Below are 22,705 nucleotides of genomic sequence, written 5' to 3'. Positions count from 1 at the left end.
ATATGCATACATGAGTGCAATTTTATACTAAACTTTGTGTTTTATTTAAAAGTAAATCTTCTTCGATCACGAGATTAAATTTTTGGCGCAAAAAACAAGTTCGTCTGTGGAAGTAAACATTTCACGCTCTGTATCTATATAGTAAAATAGAATAGAAGGGAGAGGATGTTTACACTTTGATCTTCAGGTCTTTTGTGCCCTCAAGTTTCCTCAATAAACCTAGACTGGGTCGTACCTGGTTGAGATGTCTACTCCTCGCTGTTGGCATCACTTTCGAGAAACAAGTGTCATTCTCGCGACGGTCGGTTCTACGTTACTGGAACGAGCCGGATTTATATCGCCCCAAGGACTGTTACTCCAGCAACATTCTCCAAACATTTATGGGAACGTTTGTGTTGATACAACATCAACAACAGCAAGCAAGTGTAGTGTTGTTTTCGAGAACAGGTTGCAAAAACGACAAGAGTTGTAGGATCACATCCAGAGCCTATGACGATGTCCGAGGCGTATGAGGTGCTTAAATCTGTTTTGATTATATCCTCCCAGTAAAGACTTAATCCGAGGTATTCTCATAGTCCGGTGCAGTCTTACGTCTTATAGCCTTAGCTTTTCCATTTCAAACTCTTCCTTGATGATATGTTACTCTATGGACAAAGAGTGGTCAGATCCTATTAGTCTGAAGGCCGCAGCCTTTCTTGCCAATGCATGTCATCGAGTCATCTATATATCAGTTCAGAGTATACTCCTTGAGCATCCTTTTAAAAAGAGTAGTTTTTGTTTTTGTAACAGGCGGCCGCCTTCACCGAATGGATTGGTGCGTGATTTGGAGTACGTAGGTTCGAATCTCGGTGAAACACCAAAGGGAAGAAAAAGTTTTTTCTAATAGCGTTCACCCCGCGGCAGCCAACGACAAACCTGCGAGTGTATTTCTGATATGGAAAAGCTCCTATAAAAAATATTTGCCGTTCGGAGTCGGTTTAAAACTGTAGGGACCATTTGTGTGGAATAACATCAAGACGCATGCCACAAATAGGAGGAGGAGCTCAGCCGAACACCCAAAAAGGCTGTAAGTGCCATTTATACACATATGTACCTATACTAGGCCGGGTCGATTTGTGGGGAGGCAAAAAAGTCGCCCATTGCTCTGTGAAAATCATATTCTAGGGATCAAAATAAGAAACTTTGCCGATGGAACCATACCTCTAAAACGAATTCTGATGTCCTCCAATTTGGGTCGAACTTTTTAGTTTCTTTTCTCATGTAAAGGCCAAAAATGGTGATATTTTGAAATTATTGTATGGGGAACCCCCCAGGGGAGTTCCAGGGGGTGTGCCACTGGCATGGGTGGATCGGCCGTCCAAAGTTAGTGGGGGTCGGTCATACATTTGGACTCGATTGGAGCACTCTAAATGGGTCAAAGTGGGAGTTTTCGTTCGACCCAAATTGGGGGACATCAGACTTCGTTTTAGAGGTATGGTTCCTTCGGAAAAGTTTCTTATTTTGATCCCTAGAATACGATTTTCACAGAGCAATGAGCAATTTTTAAATCGACCCGCCCTAATGCATACATATACTTATATAACAGTTCATCAAACTCTGCCAGTACGGGGTAGGCACCTAACCGTAGGCCCAGGAAAAATGCCGTTTCGATAGGTTGGGACCAAAGGGAGAAAGGTGTTAGGTGAGTGGCTTTAAGGATAATGTGAATAGGTGGTTAGTATCGTGCGGGGTACATGTCGGACATGTTCGAGGATTGTTCAAAAAGTGTCGCGAATTTTGAATTTTCGCAGGTTCGAAATTCATTATCGATTTTTTTGTGGCGATGTGTTGGTACTCATGTCTCTCACTCATGCCGACGAGTTCGGCCATTTTGAATGTTCAGTTAATTGATGACAGCTGCTTTGCTTGCACATGTTTCGGCTCGTCTTCGATTTTTACCTATTCAAAAAGTTGGATCAAAGAACCTGTATCAAATTTTGTGTGAAAAACGAAATTAAGTGCGCGGATGCATGTTGACTGTGTCATACGGAGAAGCTACTTTGGACCAAAGCAACGTTTTTCGGTGCTACAAAATATTCTCAGAAGGCCGAGAAGATGGGAACGACGAAATGCGTGCCGGATGCCCCAGCACTTCAGCAACAGAAGAACAAATTGATGAAGTGAAAAAATGATATTGGCCAATCGCCGAATCACCGTTAAGAGAAGTTGCTGAGGACCTAGACATATCGATTGGCTCGTACCATTCGAATTTTTTCAATGATTTGGACATGAGACGGGTCGCCGCAAAATTCGTACCAAAACTCCTCAATTTCGCTCAAAAGTAGCATCGCATGAATATTGCTAATGAGATGTTGGACTCTGCCCGCGACGACCCAAATTTGCTCCAGAGGGTCATAATTGGTAATGAATGGTGGGTTTATGGTTATGACGTAGAAACCAAAGCTCAATCATCTCAATGGAAGCTGCCGCACGAACTAAGACCGAAAAAAACGCGCCAAGTTCGGTCGAATGTAAAAGTTTTGCTTACCGTTTTCTTTGATTCCAGGGGCGTTGTGAATTATGAATTCCTGCCACAGGGTAAAACGGTCAATAAGGAATATTACTTGCAAGTTATGCGCAATTTGCGCGAAGCAATCCGCCAGAAACACCCGGATTTGTGGAAGAACAAAAATTAGCTCTTGCGTCACACGACCCTGCTCACACATCGTTGCTTGTGAGCGACATTTTGGCCAAAAACAAAGCACTAATGATGCCACAGCCACCGTATTTCCCAGATCTGGCCCCCTGTGACTTTTTCTTGTTCCCGAAACTGAAGAGGCCAATAAAAGGACGACGCTACGCTACGATTGAGGAGATAAGGACGGCATCGAAGGAGGAGCTGAACAAGCTGATGTTTTGAAGTGCTTCGAAGATTGGAAAAATAGTTCGCAAAAGTGCATAATTCCTCAGGAGGATTACTTTGAAGGGGACAAAATAGATATTAAAGAATAAATAAATAATTTTTGAAAAAACACAAAATTCGCAATATTTTTAGATCACACCTCGTATTTCGTATCTCTGTCTGATCCCGTAGTTGTAGTAGGAACGAACTTCTCGTCAGTATAGTCGAAGAGATGCCTCCTGGCTCGCTTGGAAAGTGGGTTCGCCTGCAGTAAGTGTCTTGAGGGGGTTTCCTACAGTAGCAGCTCAGCTTGCTAAGCAATTTATATCGCTTCTTAACCGAGAGTATGGTAGCCTCATGGTGGAGATGTTGCAGGGGAGACATCAGGAGGCAGCCCGTGGCTGTCCTGATGGCAGTATTCTGACTGGTTAAAACTTTGTACTCTTGTGCAGAAAGGGGGTGGAGTGCCGTTGCTCAAGTGAGCCCCGAGGAGCAGTTGTGGTGATTGATGAAAGGGCCGTAAGTAGGAAGCAGCCCAAACGTGCGCGGGTAAGAACGTGACGCGATTTCGCCATATTGATTGGGAGCGCAAAGCGATGCAGAAACAGAGAAGGCGGACAATTTTTGACGAACCGACGACAAGCACAGACTTTTGAGTGAAACACTCAATACAATATCGTACAGAACATAGGTCGGTAGTGGGATAATATAACACTACTGCAACTTTTTCGATGTCTCCTTTACTTTAGAACCACCTACAAACACAGTGGGAGTGATTCGGACTCTCGACGGTGTATAGCCTTCATATGCCTGCAGCAGAGAAACCTGGACACAGGTACCTGTTGTGTTTTCGGACATAAACGCGGCTCTACCCAGAGATTATACTTTTTTGGTCCCAGGGTAGAATTAGCCGAGGTGGTAGTATTAGTGGGAGCGTGCTCCACATACCATTGGTGTGACGACACCTTTCTTTGAGATGTTTCTGACATTTTGATTTAAACCTCCTTGGACAAAAAAAAAAATATGGATGATTTTTTCACGGCCAAATCCTTGCTTAGCCACAGATCTAAATTACACGGATTGCAGTAATTTAGAATAACATCAGCAATTTTAAAAGTTATTGCACAAAGTGTGTTAGTACGGAATTGTTTGATTCACTGTCTTGAATGAAGTATCAAATATAAAGAAATACTCATTATATAAATACCTCACAACATATTTTTTGAATAAATTCGTGTAAGGCATATATTTCTCACCGGATATACATATTCCTCTCAACAGGAAAAAACGGTACAAGTGGGCAACACCAATACTATTTAAGGAGTACTGCCAAACTTCATTGTCAGTGAAATAGGATTGCCTTTCCTTTGAAATTTTGAAAAAGTGTGTATTAAATGTACGAAACCATTGTTAAATTTACTTTTAAATAATTTTATTACTGAGACTTTATTAAAATGGGCTGTACTGTAATGTGGTATGAGCAATTTAGGCAAAGTACAATAATTTTTTTAATGAAAATTGATGAAGATGTTAGAGAGAGGTTCCTCAAGAACTTTAAAAACCGGAGTTGGAAAGATGAGGGTTATTGTTTTGAAATGCGGCAAAAAGTTCTACGCAAAAATAGTGCGCATTTACACACTCCCTTCTAGTCACAACCAAATTCAAAGGAACTTGAATACGAATTTCGTTTCTTTCTGCACTAACCTAACCTTCACTAAACTACACAACTCTAACAAAAAATTTTACCACTTATTCTCTCTTTATTATTTTATTAGTTATTTGTTTGGTTAACAGCTCAATATATGAAAAACATTTATTTTTCCTTGAACATTTCAAACAAAACTCACCACAAATTCCAATAATATTAGATTGGTGTAAAGAAATGCAACCATGCATCTTCAATAGGAGTGCTGCCAATTCCATTTCTTTGCAGTATAGGAAAATGATTTATTGAATAAAACTGAGTAATACAAGATGGACGTAATTTTGTCGTTGTCGTCCAATTACAATTTTTACTTTATTTTTAATTTGTGAAAACTGTTTGAAACCAACATTAAAAGGCGCAACAGCAACATAAAGTTCCGGTAAAAAAATTTCTACGTCAAAAATTGCAAAAAAAGTAAAATACAAATATTTAGAAGGCGTCGCGTGCTAAGTTCCGTTTGATTTCTATACAATTTTTGCTTTTACATTGCGTCTATGGATTTTTTCCAATTGTGTGTACTTTGGTGCGCGCGTATGTGTGCCGCTGAAAACGGTAGTTTTTTGTTTGGTGAAAAATCGAAGTTTGTTACGCCGCTGCAGTGGTTCAACGTCTTGCATTGCTTGTGTGCGTGAAAATTTGTTAATATTGCTGCAAGAAAATAGAAGTTCATCCAATAAGTAACATAGTGCCACATAAAAATTGCGGCTATAATTTGTGTATGCTTACATTCATGCAAGAAATAGTTAGTAAAGTGATTACAGCTGTGAAAACATTAGTGTCAAGACTGGCTTAAACGTCAGTCAATAAGCAACTGTTCGTCCCACATAGATTGCAATACAGAGATAAAAAAATTATAGTTATTACAGTTATAAAGCAACAAAAAGGGTGGAGATTCTGAAGCTTTACACAAACTATTAGTGAAAGGAACGGTAAGTCGACATCTTGATATTTTAATATTTACTGTTGAGCTATCAGATGTGCTAATACCTTTCCGTAAAGCGATTTCTGCTTTCCCTATTACATTTTCTCCGGCTTGGCTAATATATGCAGATGCAGATTGTATGAAGTTTTCTCAATTTTTTGCGTCGCCTCTGCTCAGCGCAAAAGTCGCAGATGTTTATTTTGTTTTTTTGTTGGTGCGTTGGTAGGTAGCTAGTGGCAGAATCAACGAATTCCCTTGCAACGGCGCTGTTTGCGATGGTCGAAGCAGAAGCCGAAAGAAACAAAAACAATGGGCAGCATTCCGTTAATTCGAAATGGACAAAAGAAATGATGGAAGGAGAAGTGTGCACAGAGAATTTCAGGGTTGTGTGTAATTAATAAGAATAAGTGTTGCCAAATTATATTAGGTTCAAATTTTTCAATGCTAATTTAATTGTGGTGAATTTTTGTACTGAATTTAACAATAACAAATTGCGCGATTCTAAGTACTAAGGAATTTTGTAGGATTTGAGGCTTAAATATTTATATATTTCGTTTTTTTATTCAAGCTAAAAGAATGTTTTTTCGAAACTCAACAATAATTGTGGTAGGAATATTTGAGAAAAATGCAAAGGTTTTTGCAATTTATTTGTATTTTTATTTTATGAGTACTCGTATATACAGGTTCCGGCACTCGAAGGGTCAGCAATTTCAGAGCGCTCTCGCAGCTGTTCCACGGGCATCATCTGTCTGTTAGTTGTTTAGTTTTGTTTAACAGCCCGCGGAAGTATTTTACCGAGAGTAAACGTGAAAGGCGGCCGCCGTAGCCGAATGGGTTGGTGCGTGACTACCATTCGGAATTCAGAGAGAACGTTGGTTCGAATCTCGGTGAAACACCAAAATTAAGAAAAACATTTTTCTAATAGGACTATGAATAAGTTCGTGCGGTTTTTTTTCGAAATTTGAAACTTTATTGACGTAAAATGGTTACAAATTTAATATTCAAAGTATTGTCCATCGCTTGCTACTACTTTTTCCCATCTTTCTGGCAATTCACGGATTCCCTTTGTGAAAAATTCGGTCGGTTTTGCCGCAATCCACGAATCGATCCATTTTTTGACTTCATCGTAATTACGGAAGTGCTGGTCAGCCAGGCCATGTTGCATCGATCAGAAGAGATAGTAATCGGATGGCGCAAGGTCTGGACTATACGGCGGGTGGGGTAGGACATCCCATTTGAGCGTTTCTAAGTATGTTTTGACCACTTGTGCAACATGTGGCCGAGCATTGTCATGTTGCAAAATAACTTTGTCGTGTCTATCGGCGTATTGCGGCCGTTTTTCTCGCAGTGCTCGGCTCAAACGCATCAATTGTCGTCGGTAGACATCCCCCGTAATCGTTTCATTCGGTTTCAGTAGCTCATAATACACAACACCCAGCTGGTCCCACCAGATACACAGCATAACCTTCAGGCCATGAATATTCTGCGCCGACGTCGATGTTGAAGCATGGCCAGGGTATCCATACGTTGCCCGACGTTTTGGATTGTCGTAATGGACCCACTTTTCATCGCCAGTCACAATTCGATGCAAAAAACCCTTTCTTTTGTGCCGTTGAAGCAGTTGTTCGCATGCCATAAAACGGCGTTCAACGTCTCTTGGCTTCAATTCATACGGCACCTAATGGCCTACCTTTCGGATCATTCCCATGGCTTTTAAACGTTTGGAAATGGTTGATTGATCAACTCCCAAAGTTTTTGCAACCTCTTCTTGCGTTTGAGCCGGATCTTGATCGAGCAATTCCTCCAATTCGGTATCCATGAACTTTGGCGGCGCACCCTCGCGTTCTTCGTCTTCCAAGCCAAAATCACCACTTTTAAAGCGTGCAAACCACTTCTGGCACGTTCGCTCAGCTAGAGCATGCTCACCATAAACTTCCACCAAGATACGATGACTTTCGGCTGCTTTTTTCTTCATATTAAAATAATGAAGAAGAATTCCCCGCAAAAACACATTATTTGGCACGAAATTCGACATTTTCAAGTGTGGTAAAAATATTGTTGTTTACGCTTCAAATAAAAAACTTATACTGACGTTTGTGCCTTACGACAGTAGCTCTCCAATGAATGTTTGGAAATGTGGATCGATGGAATAATAATCAAGTTACGCCATCTGTTGTAAAACCGCACGAACTTATTCATAGTCCTATTAATAGCGGTCGCCCCTCGGCAGGCAATGGCAAACCTCCAAGTGTATTTCTGCCATGAAAAAGCTCCTAATAAAAATATCTGCCGTTCGGAGTCGGCTTAAAACTGTAGGTCCCTCCATTTGTGGAGCAACATTAAGACGCACACCACAAATAGGAGGAGGAACTCGGCCAAACACCCAAAAACGGTGTACGCGCCAATCAGTAATGAAGAATCACAACCAGCGATTGTTCGTGAGCTCGAGCACCTTAAGTAAATAAAGTGTTTGCTTATCGCACCATTACTCTTTACAGTGATACTGGTAGCATGGTGAAACGTCATGGAGGTGGTCATCAAAAGACTGCAACGTCACATGAAATGGTTCAAAAAGTGACGAAGCGACTTGTGAAAAATCCACGACAAAGTGCTAATCAAATGCGGCCTATTTCCGAGCAATGTGTTTTCTGACGAGAAATTTTTTCAAACTGAAGAACTCGCAAACTCCCAAAACGATAGGGTTTATTTCACTGACCAGTCAAGCGAGAATCTAAGTGATCAATTGGCCACGAGGACGCATCACCCGCCACAGGTAATGATTTTGGCCGCTGTAACCGCAGACGGGCGCTCTCCAAACATTTTTATCGACCCTGGGTCAAGGTAAATGCGAAATATTATCGGGAAAGTATTCTGGAGGTTGCACCGTCTCACAAACCTCGAGAACAACGTTCCGAACTTCATAACGTCCACACAATGGCTCTCAAATTCCCCAAACGCGAATCCGATGGATTATTCTCTTTGGGTCATTGTGGAGAACAAGGTCCGAACTAAAAGATTCACCAGTTTCGTGGCGCTTAAAAAAGCCATTGTCCGCGAGTGGGCGAAAATACCTGCAAGTCACATTCGGGTAGCTTGGGATTTGTTTCTTGACCGTTTAAGGCCATAGTGAAGGCAAGAGGAGGTCATATCGACCAAAAGTAAATTGATTCGTAATTTTGTATCATTTGCACACAATTTTTACTTTGAATTGAATAAAAGAAATTTTCCAAACTAAATTTATGGCCTTTTTAATTGGTTACACTTCGAGTGCCGGCCCTGTAACACAAAAGCATTTAGAAATTGGTTAGCTATTCTTTTTGAAAAAAATATTCTTGTAGGTAATGACTGTTGGTTTTTGTTAATACTTCCCTGTATTAAAAGGGTTTTTTGTTTTTTAAATTTTTATAGTTTTCATAACAGCAAATGGCCGCTCCGGGTTCACACTGCTGAATCATAACACCCAACTTATACTATACTTACATATACATTTGCATATGAGGGCACCTCTCCCTGTGCTGTCAGCGCTGCTACAACAAAACATCAACAAATGTGTGCCCGCTATCCTTTTCCACTAAACCCTGAAGCACTAATGTGAAATCTCTATTAGGCTAAAAATCTATTTTAGCTTCAAGTAGTACAGAAGCTAAAGATCGCTAGACTCATACTTTTTTCTTCTGTGATAGAGGTTTTCTATGTTATAACTAATGTGCTAATCCTGCGCGTGCTATATTTAAGTCTTTTGTTTTTATCCTTGCGTTCTCCTCTTCCCCCATTTAATATTTGCTTATGTATACATTATGTATACACTCCTTCCTTTCCTAATGCGACACTTTTTTGTGTGCGAGCCGCATGATTTCATTCAACAAAATAGAAATAAATATGAATACTGTAAAAATGAGTCAAAAGCCGTGCCAAGTTTTATTGTTATACGTCATCCTTTTACGAATTATTTGCTTAGATATGTATGTATCCTCGTTTGATGTCTGTGCTTTGCGTTTTATTTACTTATTTATGGCTTGTTCGACTCGGTAAGTTTTTGTTTATAGTGACGTTATCATTGTTGGTGGGGCGAAGTTTATTGCTTTTATATTTATGCAACTTAATATTTAGATGACAGAGTTGTTGCCTAACGTAAGCTGTTACCTACTATTTGAATTTGAACGGTTAACTGTGAGTGTAAATCAATATATCAGAGTCGCCCAAAAAGGCCTACCTGTTAGGCCGTGCCTTTTCCTGTGTAATCAAATGAAAAAAAATGTTTTTTTTTATTATTTTAGTGCAGTAATTGTGAGTACAGAAAGATGCAACAAATAGAGAATGTACTATGTACTATTTATATGTATACAATATACGACATACATGCAGGTGCTTATGGACTCTTGGACTTCTAACAAAATATTTTGGTTCAATACAGGGCATTCATGGTTTTATTTTGTGCGCTATTGCTTGTGCAGTAACATCAGCTATGTAGCGTCATCTAACGGTAGTCCCAGGAAATATGGTAGAGTTGAGTTAGATTTTGTGGACATCTGAAAATGTCCATACATATTTATGTTTTATGTATATTCAACTGACCTGCTGACCTGGGAAAACGACGTTTGTAGGCGAGGGTTTATGTAGGTGTAAATGATTTTTCGATGAATGTCGTCCGATGGATATCGTTGAATGTAGTCCGCCAGCAACACGTATTGTTGAACCTCTTTATTTTAGCAACCGAGATGTGTACATGAGGCACAGTGAGTATCTGATGATGTGTACCCTCTGTTTTTTGTTGTTGTTGTAATATGATAAACATTCCCCATAAATATTTGGGGGATGTTGCTGGAGTGACACTCCTTGGCCGCATATGATTCCGGTTCGTTCCGTTAGTGTGGAACCGACTGTCGTGGAAACAGAAACTTGGCGCGCAAGAGATCAATGGTGGCCTGGAGCACCTTCCTGCTGTAGCCAATGATCGGTCAAGTCCATGGCTTCACTTTTGGCCACAACAAATCGGTTTTTTCGTGCCTCTGTAGAGGTCACGGTTGACTGAAATGGCGTTCTCAGCAGCATTTTCAAAGAAAAATGGGCACCTCCATGTGATTCAAAGCATAACAGCTTAATAAGAGTTATATAAAGAGTTAGTAGGTCTGAACTTGATTGCTTTTGATATGCACAATTTTGAATTTTTAGCAAGTGTCGAATAGGTGAATCAACTGGCACAAATAAACTCGCTAGCGGCGAATCTTGCTCGATAACTTGATAGTTGCTTTCACATGCAAATTTTTCGTCAAATGAGTAGAGTCCAGAGATAGCGAACAGAGAAGTGGTAGAGCGAAGGCGCCTATTGTTGTTTCTAATTTAGTTTTACAGTAGTGTCTCGTATTCCTCAACATTGGATTTTCGCAATAGCAATTTTTTTACATTAAGGGGCTTTTATATGCTGAACTGCGTTATCATGGTGCAACAGCACCTTCTTTTTCGCCAAACACTGCCGTGTCTTCTTCAATTTTTTGTGAAAGCGGTCCAATAACTCACTGTAGTATTTGTCCAGTGATTGTTCTCCCTTCTTTTAAGGGGGGAAGCTGGTCTAGAATTTTGAAAAAATCGAAAAAATTTTTTTTGTCTTAAAAGGTGCTTTAGGGTCTTAGAAATAATATACCAAATGAGGGATGCCAGCAAAAATGTCTAAATGCCCAAATTTTTCATTCGACGGCAGTGCCTCGCAGATATGCCCCGAACGCTATTTACAACTTTAAACGCGTTTTTCTCGAAATCACTTTTTTTAAACTGGCCGAAGACATAACTCGAACAAATCTTTACCGATTCTTACGAAATTTTGACAATACATTCGAAATACCTTTCTCCGGAGACGTACGTAGGATTTTTTATTTATATTACATAGTTTTTTTTTTAATCAACAATTTTATGTCGTTCTTTATAGTGAAAATTGTAACTTTTTGTTCAAACGTGCACCATTTCGCGAAAAAACAAAATATCGAAAAAATCCTACGTACGTCTCTTTCTGTTGTTATATAGAAACTAAAAAAATTTTATTTTTTGATCCAGGACAAAAATTAAGGAGTTTACGTCTTCGGCAATGGACCCACTAGAAAAAAAGGCGCCTTAGGAGAACTGCTGGACAGCGGCCATTTTGAAATTAATTCAGACGAAAAATTTTGTATTTGTACCATGAAAGCTATATTATTAAACCTATTTCACAGATTTTCGATTGATTCCTTTGTTGAGTCAAAATAAATTCATAAAATATGCCCATTTTTTGCGCTCTAGACCAGCTTCTTCCCCCCTTAAAAAATCCATGAGGATTCGTTCACATCCGTTGGAATCCCAAAAAATAGTCGCCATGACCTTTCCGTCCGATGAGGCTCTTTTCGCCTTCTTTGGAGCAGATTTACCGGGAGAAATCCACCCGAACACTGCATCGAAGTTAACAGCCGCAACCGCTGGTTTCGTTCCGCTGGACACACCCATGACCTCTGTTACTTCGCGCACTTTCGTTCGTCGATCAGCGAGGATCATGTCGTGGACTTTCTGAACGATTCCACGTCTGCCGAGCATCCTGGTCACTTCTCTTAAAAAACGGATGTTTGTCCACGTTTAAATTCGTTAAATCAATGTCTAACTATGGCGAAGCGCCCCCCCAAGGACAGCATCCAAACTTGCTTTTACCGAATTACCGAACGATAATGCGCTTTTTCTATCTTAGCGAAAATCACGAAACACGTCTTACTCGAATAGCTGTCAAATCCAAACTAACCTCTCAATCAGTCTAAAATTTGTTTTGCCGTCGTTTGATAGATGGTAGCATACGATGCTAATACCAACTTCCCTTCGGAACGCCCTCTCCCATCAAACCGCCCTCGTAAACAAAGCGAACAAATAATATTTAGCCTTTTAACAATTAATTTTATATTACCAGCTTGTTTCAATGAAAACCTCTGTTAATTCTTTTGCGAATAAAAGATATATACATACATACGAGTACAAATATAGAAATATTTAAAGTCTTAATAAACCAATGATTTTTGGGAAATATTGTATTTGAAAATATATTTTTTATTATACGCTATTACCAGAGATACCAACTAGATTGTAATTTTGTCTTTTCAAAAAAGGTCTTGACAATCGCATTTTCCGATTTGCGCAGCAACCTTCGACTTTAATTAGTTGCGCGTACCGAGGCTCTACTGTATTTTTTTTGTGTTTTGTATTTGAGATCAAAAGAGAAGAACAAGGTTTTAATGAAAACGTACTGAAGATTTGATAAATTTTCGTTTTTTTTTTGCGCTTACAAGTTTTCAACGTAATTGAAGGGTCGGGTCCATTGTCTCTTAATATGAACGGTCATTGTTTTCTTGTGAATGCATTCCAAATGAGCAGCTGTGGCAAAATTGTTTATATTGTCATATGGTTACGTGATGATGGTTACAAATATGTATGAAAATGACTAATTGGAAGAAAACATATATTTTTTTTAAACCTGTTGCAATGAGTGCAAATAAATGTTCAGGTTGAAAAAGTATGCAAATGCTAAAAGCAGTTTTCTTCAAAGTACATGCTTACTGCACTTATAGTGTAAATAAAATATCGTTTTTATTTTAAAAACATTTTTTTGTTTTTGGATTTTAATAGCTTAATTCTATATCACTCCATTTGAACGCTTAGTTTGCAAGCTATAAAATTAAATGCAAAAGCGAATTTTACATAGAGGAAAAGGTAGCGAATTAGAGAGAGGGAGCATGCAAGATCGCAACAAAGCGAACAAAAGGTAAATGACCAGACAAGATGCGCCCATTTTACAGTAGACAAATCTATAATTATACCTTGTTTTGTTTTTGTTTTTAATGCAAAATTTAACGCAAAGCTCTAAGATGAATTTTTGATGCCATGGTTAGCCAGACCTGTTTGCTGCGGTATCGGAAGCGGTTTTTACTTTTTACCAAAAATTAATAAAATTGTCTGTCACTACAAAAAATACTAAACACTCTTTTTTTTATCAAATATAAAAGTATTGGCGAAGTGTAGACAAAAATCGATTTGATTTATGTGGAAACCGTGAGTTTTGGCGCTCGTGACAAAGCGGAAATCCACCAAAGCGTTCAAAAAAGAAAAATACACGCTAATTTTTATGGCATGTAGCAATGGTTTCTCATGCGATGACCAAGCTGTAGTGCCAATAAACCCACGCTATGTTGTATTTCCGTACTCAGCTCAAATCTCCGCTACTCACTTCAGCTGCGTGCAACTGTTCAATTCACATATTTGTATGTATTAGCTTCCACTAATCAGTTGAGTGGTCATATAAGGCAACCGCGTCCCTCATACCCTGAACAAGCATACAAAGATAGAAGTACAAACAAAATATAGGGAGTGGGACGAAAGTTGAGCCACCTCCAAGCGCCGCATAGTTCTAAAGGTAGACTCGTTTTGCTTGTCTATCTGTTTGCCTCTGCATGGTTTGTTGTGTTATGTGGGTGTTTTGGAATGGGGTCTTTGACATAAATTAACAACCAATTTGTTGCTTTGGTTTTTCTGCCCTTTCTATGCTTCGCCTCACTTGTTTTACAGCTCTCTTGTAATTAAAAACAGTGGTTTCCCCTGGCAAAACCACAAGAGGTCATACGCTTTCATGCGGCAATCGATGACAATAATGAAGCTACCAACATTCGAATGACTGCTGAGTTAGGCAAAACCGACTGTCGGTCAACGGCAATCCATTAATGTAATGGATGTCATATTAGCCGCCATATTTTTAATATTGAGCCAAAGCCAGAAACTGAGATTAAAATAAAGGTGTTTGTTTTACACATTTTTTTGCATTATTTCAAAATAGCCCCGGACTCATCATCAGCATCAATTTGTGCGTCATAAAAGAATTGATAAAATAATATTTTTAAACCTGCTGCCTCTAAAGGCTTATTTTATATAAAATCTTAAGTTCATTGGCATCTTATCCTAATAGTGAAGAATCGGTCTTCTTATTTTAACTTTCAATACAGGGCGTTATCTATCATTGCAACGCTCCAAGCGCACCTTTCATAGTTCGAAAGAGTACTAGAAGTCGAACTTCTATCAGCTCCTTAGCGTGGGACGCTTTCTCTTTCACAGCACAATCTACTTCTTGATTGGTGCGATAAACGCTTACGCGATGTTGGCCTAGTTTAACAAATCGTGCCAGTCGTTTCTTTCTCGTGCTAACCGGCACCAGTTGGGAACACCAAGTGAAACCAAGTCATTCTCCTCTTGATCTTTCCAACGCAGAGGAGGTTTTCCTCTTCCCCTGCTACCACCAGCTGGTACCGCATCGTATACTTTCAGAGCCGGAGCGTTGGTATCAATTCGGACGGCATGACCTAGCCCACGAAGCCGCTGGATCTTTATTCGCTGCGCTATATCTATGTAGTGGTAAAGCTCATACAGCTCATTGTTCCATTGTATAGGATACTCGCCGTCGCTAGCGTGTAAAGGTCCAAAAATCTTCTGCAGAATTTCTCAAATACTCCACGGGGGACGCCTCATTGGATATTGTCATCGTCAAAGCTTCTGCGCCATACGTTAGGACGGCCGTGATGAGAGCATTGTAGAGTGTTAGTTTTGTTCGTCGAGAAAGAACTTTATTATTTATTTGCCTACTTAGTCCAAAAGTATTACTTGTTGGCAAGAGAGATTACCCGTTAGATTTGAAGGCAGACATTGTTATCGGTGTCTTTCAACCTCGAAATCATAACTGTCAATAGTGTCGTGAGTGCCGAGACGCGAGTGCGCCGACTGTTTGTTTGATGACAGGAGGCACTTATTTTTGACCTCGTTTACCACCAGACCCATTCGCTTTGCTTCTTTATTGAGTTTGGAAAAGGCAGTACTAACAGTGTGGTTGTTAAGACCGATGACATCAACCCAGGATATCTGGTTGGGTGCTGGGACCTGCCTCGTAAAATTCCCTCCAATGAAAACAAAAATAAAGCCACGGATGAGAATTACCTAGACTACTGCGAACGAACTAAGGACTAGATATGAGGGCATGCACTTGGAACGTTCACAGCTACAATGGACTTGGCTAAATGACGGAATGAACCCGCGTAAATTCTTGCTCTATTATTCGATTTTTTTCGCAAATTCTTCCATAATATCTGAAATATACAATTACACACTTAGGATCCTTAAAAGCTGCGGAAACACCCAAACATTTATAGGAAATGTTAGAACAACAACAAAGAGCGTCAAAACAGAGTTACTGGTTTTACAGTTGTATGAGTTTTGCATGTGTTTGTCTATGTCTAGCTCAGCTATAAAGTGGTTGAGAGAGAGAGGTAGATGTGTGGCCCGTAAGCCGATGATATACCTTCATTGATTTTGGCCACCACATCAACTTGCTCATTCCCATTTATTTACATATTTGTATTTGACCCTGTGGGTAGTGACTTGTGCATTAGAGCACGAATTATCTTGGCTGTGCATTGCCGATTCCAAAGCCAATTGCTTCAACGCAGATAATACTTTCATGGCGGTCAATTAAGATATTGTATTTACATGAAAGAGGGATAAGTGTCTAGTTTGGTTGGCAACTCAGCTGCATTAGTTGCAGGGTATATCTCAGCTTGGACACTTGGATAAGTTTATGCGCCCTTTGAAGTATAATCTGCGAATAGAATAGAGCAGCGCTCCCTCTTTAAGTCAATTGAGCTTCATCTAAGAAAAAGTTTGTAAGAGTGGCGTTTACTCCTATTATCATACGGGGCCACCTCGTAAATAACTGTGCATTTCCGTCAATTCCCTTTTCATCTTCAGCCTCAATGCCGACTTCTCCGCTGCTGTTTTTTCCACATATAATGAAAGAAACTGGAAAATGGAATAGTATTCAGATATACAGCCATAAAAATACAATTTTCTAGTTTTTTGTTGAATTGCCGTGGTTGTATTTTACACTAGCTGCATTGCCGCTGGTCATTGGGAAAGGCGTGCGCTTTCACTGCCTATTCGACTATGCACGATGCCGGCAAAATGAATATGTACACATTTACACAGCTTAGTACATATGTAGATATGTATTTGAACTCATTGAATGCGAATGTTTTTGAATGTCCACATTTGAGGCAAAACTGCTGTTACATATATGTTTGTATGTACTGTAAAGTGTATGCATTGGTAGTATATTGGGGCATAAATCAAAACATCTTTTCAAAGTCTATAAAAAGTCACATCCAGTTGGCGCTAGCAACTTTTGGTGCAACATACCAATCTCACCGAGGCTTAGCAGCGAATTTGTAAGTAATTTCAAATGTACATCTCATTTTATACAGTTTTGAAGTGATAGGTTGTGTTTTCAATAATTTAAAATCTGCATAATCAAAAAATATATTATAGTTTACTGTTTTTAAAGAATAGTTAATCAATTAAAACTGGTTAAAATTTTTTTTGCGCATTGGATGCCACTATTCCGGTGGAGAAATGGTTGAAGTACCACTCTGGTACTCCCCAAGTAGTACTAAAGCGTCGTTTTGATGCCATTATGAGACCTCCAACAGGCAGATATCTACAACCAGCCAGAGCTGTTGGTTTAATGGAGAAGATTGATGTGATTTAGGTTGACGCACTGTTCCAGGTGACCTTAATCGTCTGGCTGCCAAATCCGGACATTTATATTGAAAGTGCTAAAGAGTTTTCTTTACTGAAAGCTTTACAGCTTTTTCTTTACTACAGCTTTTGCAATGGTGTTAAATGGTAAACCTAGGTATTTCGCGTTTGTGCCGAAGGTACAAGTTTGGAAATTGAATGGCGTGGAGTCCCCAGAACTTTCTCCGTCCTCCCTCTATTGTGCTGCGGTCACAGGGTTTTCGAAATAGCACATGAAGAAATGGAGATACACCTATTCGGCGCTTTCCTGAGAAATAACAACAACTTTCAGTGGGATGCCGATGGCCGGGTAGAAAGTCTCCGAAAACAATTCAGTACCCCTCCTGGCAAGCTGGTCAGCAATTTCATTTCCCTATTCAATTCCTATGTATTATAGAATCTGAAAGTTGAGTTTTTTTTTCATTTATAAGTTTTCGAGATATTTACAATTTACCTGTTATTGAACAAAAAAAGGTGGTTCCACTTAATCACGTTTATCTTACGAGCCAGTCGGACAATCTTGTAGCAAACGAAAGATAATAAAATTCCCTTTGAACACTTGTTGACAGGTCTAATAGTGTGTCAGAAATTGATTAATAATTTCTGATTATTATTTTTTTTTTTTTTTTCAATAAAAAAGTTAAAAAAATCTAACTTAAACAGAAAAAAAGTAAAAAAAGCGAGATAATTCGAAACGCGATATCTAGAAAAGTTTTTATTATTTTTTTCTTGGTTTTTTTTTTTGATATTTTGTAAAAATATAGTTTACTAGCATTTCCCAGTGGGCTTCGCACCACCATACATAAAATGTTTTTTTTATATCGCAAGAAATTTTTCATATTAAATAAGTTTTCTTTATATAACTCGTAAAATGTTTAAACAGTTGAATAAGTTGATTTTTTTCATTCAACATACTTTCTAAAGATGTCACAATAGCTTTTCTGTACTTTTTTAAAATTTGATTGTGGTGATCACCTATATACAGGTAAGGTGAAAGAGCCGATAAACCTTGTAATTAAACTTTGATTCTTTAATTTCCATTTCAATTTTTTACGCTAAATAAATTATGCTAAAATAAATAAAGTTAAAAATGTTTTTCCAGTTCCTTGAATGCTCCAAAAATTAATATTAACATAATACACTTACAACCACAACAGTACAACAGAAACGCTCATAAGCGGCTGTGTATTTGTTGTTGTTTTTCCCATACAGGCATTTCGTATGAGAGGAAACCATTACTCACATAAAATGTCATAACTCAGGAACGGCTGCACCGATTTCAATCAAACTTCACACAAACCACCTCTTTAAAGATAGAAAAGAACTCTAAAATTTTTGTGCCAATCGGTTCGGCGGTTCTTGAGTTATAAGATTACCAAGGAAATGTAACTTCTTTTTATATATATAGATTTTAAAGCAAATACTGTATAAATGAATGTTTCAAACTTTTTACAAGATTTCTGAAAAATCGACAAACTGTCATCAGATTTTCGAACTATTTAATAGGAAGGATTTGCGTACGCAGTTTTAAATCCCATTGAATTTTCGTACAATAAACTGCAAGTTTGATGAAGCTTAAAATTCTCGTTGATTTTTGATAATATTTTCCCTGATGGTGTTACACATTTTCTCCATAAAATGAATGCGCGACATTTGTTTTATACGTGTTTATTGTTTATATCAATGTTGTTGTAACAGATATCGCACAAATAACAATTCATTCTTCTTAAATATATGATGATATAAGTTCGGGTAGTTTCTCTAGCGTACAACCGTACGAAACTCTCGGAATTATTAACTGATTTGCATGGCGGAGACATCATTGATATACATTTTTGTAAAATAGGTGCAGTATGTCATACAGCGCTTGAGGATATCACTTTATGGAATCGAAGTTATGTTGACCAAACCAATGCAAGAAATACGGCTGCCATTTGACCAAATAGATCATGCGATTTAACACCTTTTGACGGCGGTGCGTTAAGTCACTGGCTCAAGTTGATATATTAAATACAATTGATGGCTTGGAGGTCAACAGTTGGTACGTTATTACTGAGATATTCCCCATTTTGCTGGAAAAATGTATAAAAAGTTGAAGCGACCGAATGGTCGGTCTTCGATAATACGATAATATAAAAAAACACTGTTGAATAATTTTCACTTTAACTGGCGCCTGAGCAGGGACCGCCTTTCAAACGGAGATATCTGGTGAATATCCTTGGCGACTGAGTGCGTCGATGATGCCGGACGGAGAAAAGTTTGTGCTGTGAAAAACAAAATTTATAAACTAAATAGAATAAAAAGTGAAGTGAAAAGGAGATATCCTTTTGAGGCAAGTAAAATTAAGGCTAACGAATTTGTTAGCCAATAAAAGGAGGCAAACAAAATTTGAAATATGTATGCCGGGAAGGCTATCAAATAATTAAAACCATTTAAGAATGAATAAATTAAACCAAATAAAACAACCTACGAGTCATTGGTATATTTTTTGAAGACAGTGCTAGAATTTCTTGGGTATATAACCACTTCAGAGGGAATCAAATTAGATTCGTCAAAAGTAAGAGCAATCGAATCTCTTCCACCCCCAAAGACATTGAAAAACCTAAAGAGCTTCCTGCGAATGACGTCCTATTAACGGAAGTTCATCCGTAAATACGTCCAGGTTGCGAAACCCCTAACTTTGAGATATTTTCTCGAGCTAGATGTATTTTTTATTTTCTGCATATCTGCCAGTTTGCTGTTTGCCTTGCCACTTGTTTGTTTATTGCAGCACACAACTGCACTTGCAACACAAAAATTCCGCTCCATAAACTACGAACATTTTTACATATATGCATATACATATATACCTTTGAATACTATTTCAGTGAACTGCCGTGCCGGCATGGCATGTGTTTATTCACTGCTTAAAACGCCTCAAATTCTCATTTCTAATTTTTTTTATATATTTTATTTTTGCTGCACTGCATTCAAATAGAATTAAATTTGGATTCTTGGCACTCACTCGCAACTTCTAAAGTCGTCCAAAAATATGCCAACTTGCCATACATACTTACATGCATATTGGGTTCTCTAAAAAGTTCGATAACAAATAATATATTAATAACACAATAAATTTAAAAAAGTTTTTAAATATTTGTTTTATTTTTTAAATGAATTTTAATAAAAGAAAATAATTTTTAACGTTAAGTTATAAAAGATAAATTTGGCTAGATATTGCATCTAATGATTGAACAAATCTCTAATCCATTGATCAATATATTATTTAATTTTGATTTTTTTTCATAACACATTCTTTTTACATACATTTTTCTTGTAATAAAATCTTTTTGTATTGTTTTTTTAATTTAAGTTTTGTTTTAATTAATTTTATTACAATCTTTTTGATTAAAGTTTATTTAATAAATTAATTTAATTGCAGTGGTCCTAAACATTTCAGAGAAACCAATATACGAGTAGTTACTTATATATGCTCAGGCGTTCGATGATATTTGCATTAGCGAACAACCCAAGTGTAGCGCCTAGTTTTTTACATTTCCTTTTCATTTTAATTTTCTCTCTGAGGAAATGCAGCAATTTCGTTATTTACCAGGTATTTGAAGTAAATGAAGCGGCGCCGTGATTTTACTTCATGAATTCGTAGTCTTTAAAAGGCGTAAAAATGGAATTTCCACAGATTTAGTTTGCAAAAAATGTTTGCATTCGAAGTTAATTGATTTCTATTTCCATGCGCCTCTTGAAAGATCAGATTTAGCTCCGCTACACAGAATTCGCACAGCTGGACAGAAATGAAAATTTCCCCGATTAAATTAGTACTGTGAATAAATTTGTGTGAACTTCGACTGTGGGAATGCGTCACATAGCCAAAAGAAGATTTTTCAGGTTTTTTAGAAGAAATGGTACGGCATGTCAGCAATGGAAAATAATATATCACGTCGAATAAGTTTTAGTCCTTTCGTAGCTAAAGTTACGAGTTATTTAAACATACGTGATATTATGTGAAGTATGTGCCATTGGAAGCTACAACTTTCCATCTTTCTGGCAGCATACGGATTCGAGTTCTTTTGACTTGATCCATTCATTGAGCCAGTTTGCGATGCTCTCGCGAGGAGTGAACCACTCTCCAATAAGGGCTGACTGCATTGATCGGAACAGATGGTAATCCGAAGGTGCAATGTCTGGGGAATACGACGGGTGGGGCAAGATTTCACAATTCAGTCCCTCTAAATATTTCTGCACCGTTGTCATGTATTAAAACCAGTTCGTCTTATTTACCGTCCCATTTTGGTCGGTTTTCTTTGAGAGCTAGATTCAAACGCATTAGCTGCAGTCGGTAACGATTGCCAGTAATGGTTTCTGTTGGTTTAAGAAGTTCATAATAAATGACACCCTTCTGATCCCCTCAGATGCACAACATAACCATTTAAGCATGAATATTATTTTTCGTTGTCGATGGACCTGGTTCACTTGGTAGGCTCCAACATTTTCTCGGTTTATCATAATAGATCTATTTTTCATCACCAGTGACGATGCGTTGCAGAAAGCCTTTTCTGCCGTTCAAGAAACATCTCACACGTCTCCAAACGTGTCTCTTCCAATTGCTGTGGCACCCAGTTACCTGCTTTCTGGACCATTCCCATCGCATGCAAACGTTTACGGACGGTAGATCTATCAACATCCAACTCTTTAGACATATCATCAAGGGTTGACATAGACAATAATTGTTGTAGTTCAGTATCTTCGAATTTTTTCGGTGCCCCTTCGTGATCTTCATTACTCACGTCGAAATTGCCACTTTGGTAGTGTCTTTACAAGTTGTATTTGATGGAGTGAGATTACCTTAAATATTGATCAATACGAGACGACGACGACCGATGTCATCACTGCACTTTGCGGGGCTTTGAAAACTTTTAAAACAACAACCGCTAAGCATGTCATGCAGAGCTACTGAATTGCTCCCTTGTCACTCGATTCTACTTTACTGAAACCGTTTTTGTCATTTAAAAGGGAAGTGTTTGGAGACCTACACAGACAGATAGCGCATAGGAAATGTGAAAGTCCACCAACGAACTGGTGAGTTTTGCGCAGACGGTTCAAACATGTGGTTTCATTTTAGACAAGGATGATATTTTACCAAGTTTGCTCTTTAACTATGGTGAAAAAGAAAATTGTGAGGGGAACTTCGGCTGCCACGTCACTTCGCGATTCGGCAGCCGAATTCTGCACGATCATTTCACACGTATTCACATACTTGTCCAATCAGTCGTTGTTCAGACGGCAACAAAGTGTCATTGGTTGATTTTTTTTGTATATCACAAACACAAGCTAAATTTTGTGAAAAACATACCTAATGACGTTAGCCCATCAACTTTGAAATATTTCTATCGTGGTTTTAGAGACTACGTTCAAAAATGTCATTGTATCCTAATTAGCGGAAAAAATTACAACAAAGATCATGCGGGGTGAATCCGTTGGATATCCCTGTGTTTATTGGAAATCCACACAGAATCTCAACGTCTACACTCTAATTAATAGAACAATATCAAAACCAGATCATAATATTTTTTAAATAAATTCTATACAG

The 22,705-nt window shown here is 38.3% G+C and overlaps 1 protein-coding gene across 5 annotated transcripts in view; it reads left to right on the top strand.

The window, feature by feature from the left end:
* The first annotated feature begins 4,830 nt into the window (after positions 1–4,830).
* LOC129246498 (protein mini spindles) overlaps positions 4,831–22,705 on the top strand; it is a 46,015-nt gene continuing 28,140 nt past the window's right edge. For all 5 annotated transcript variants that reach the window (XM_054885385.1, XM_054885383.1, XM_054885384.1 and 2 more), the window contains exon 1: positions 4,831–5,515. The gene's annotated coding sequence lies outside the window, so the exon portion shown is untranslated. The remainder of the gene's footprint in view (positions 5,516–22,705) is intronic.

This window comes from Anastrepha obliqua, chromosome 1 (genome assembly GCF_027943255.1).
Source record: "Anastrepha obliqua isolate idAnaObli1 chromosome 1, idAnaObli1_1.0, whole genome shotgun sequence".
In the NCBI taxonomy this organism is placed as follows: domain Eukaryota; kingdom Metazoa; phylum Arthropoda; class Insecta; order Diptera; family Tephritidae; genus Anastrepha; species Anastrepha obliqua.
Note: the sequence above shows the minus strand (reverse complement) of the source record. Positions and strands in the feature narration are given on the sequence as shown.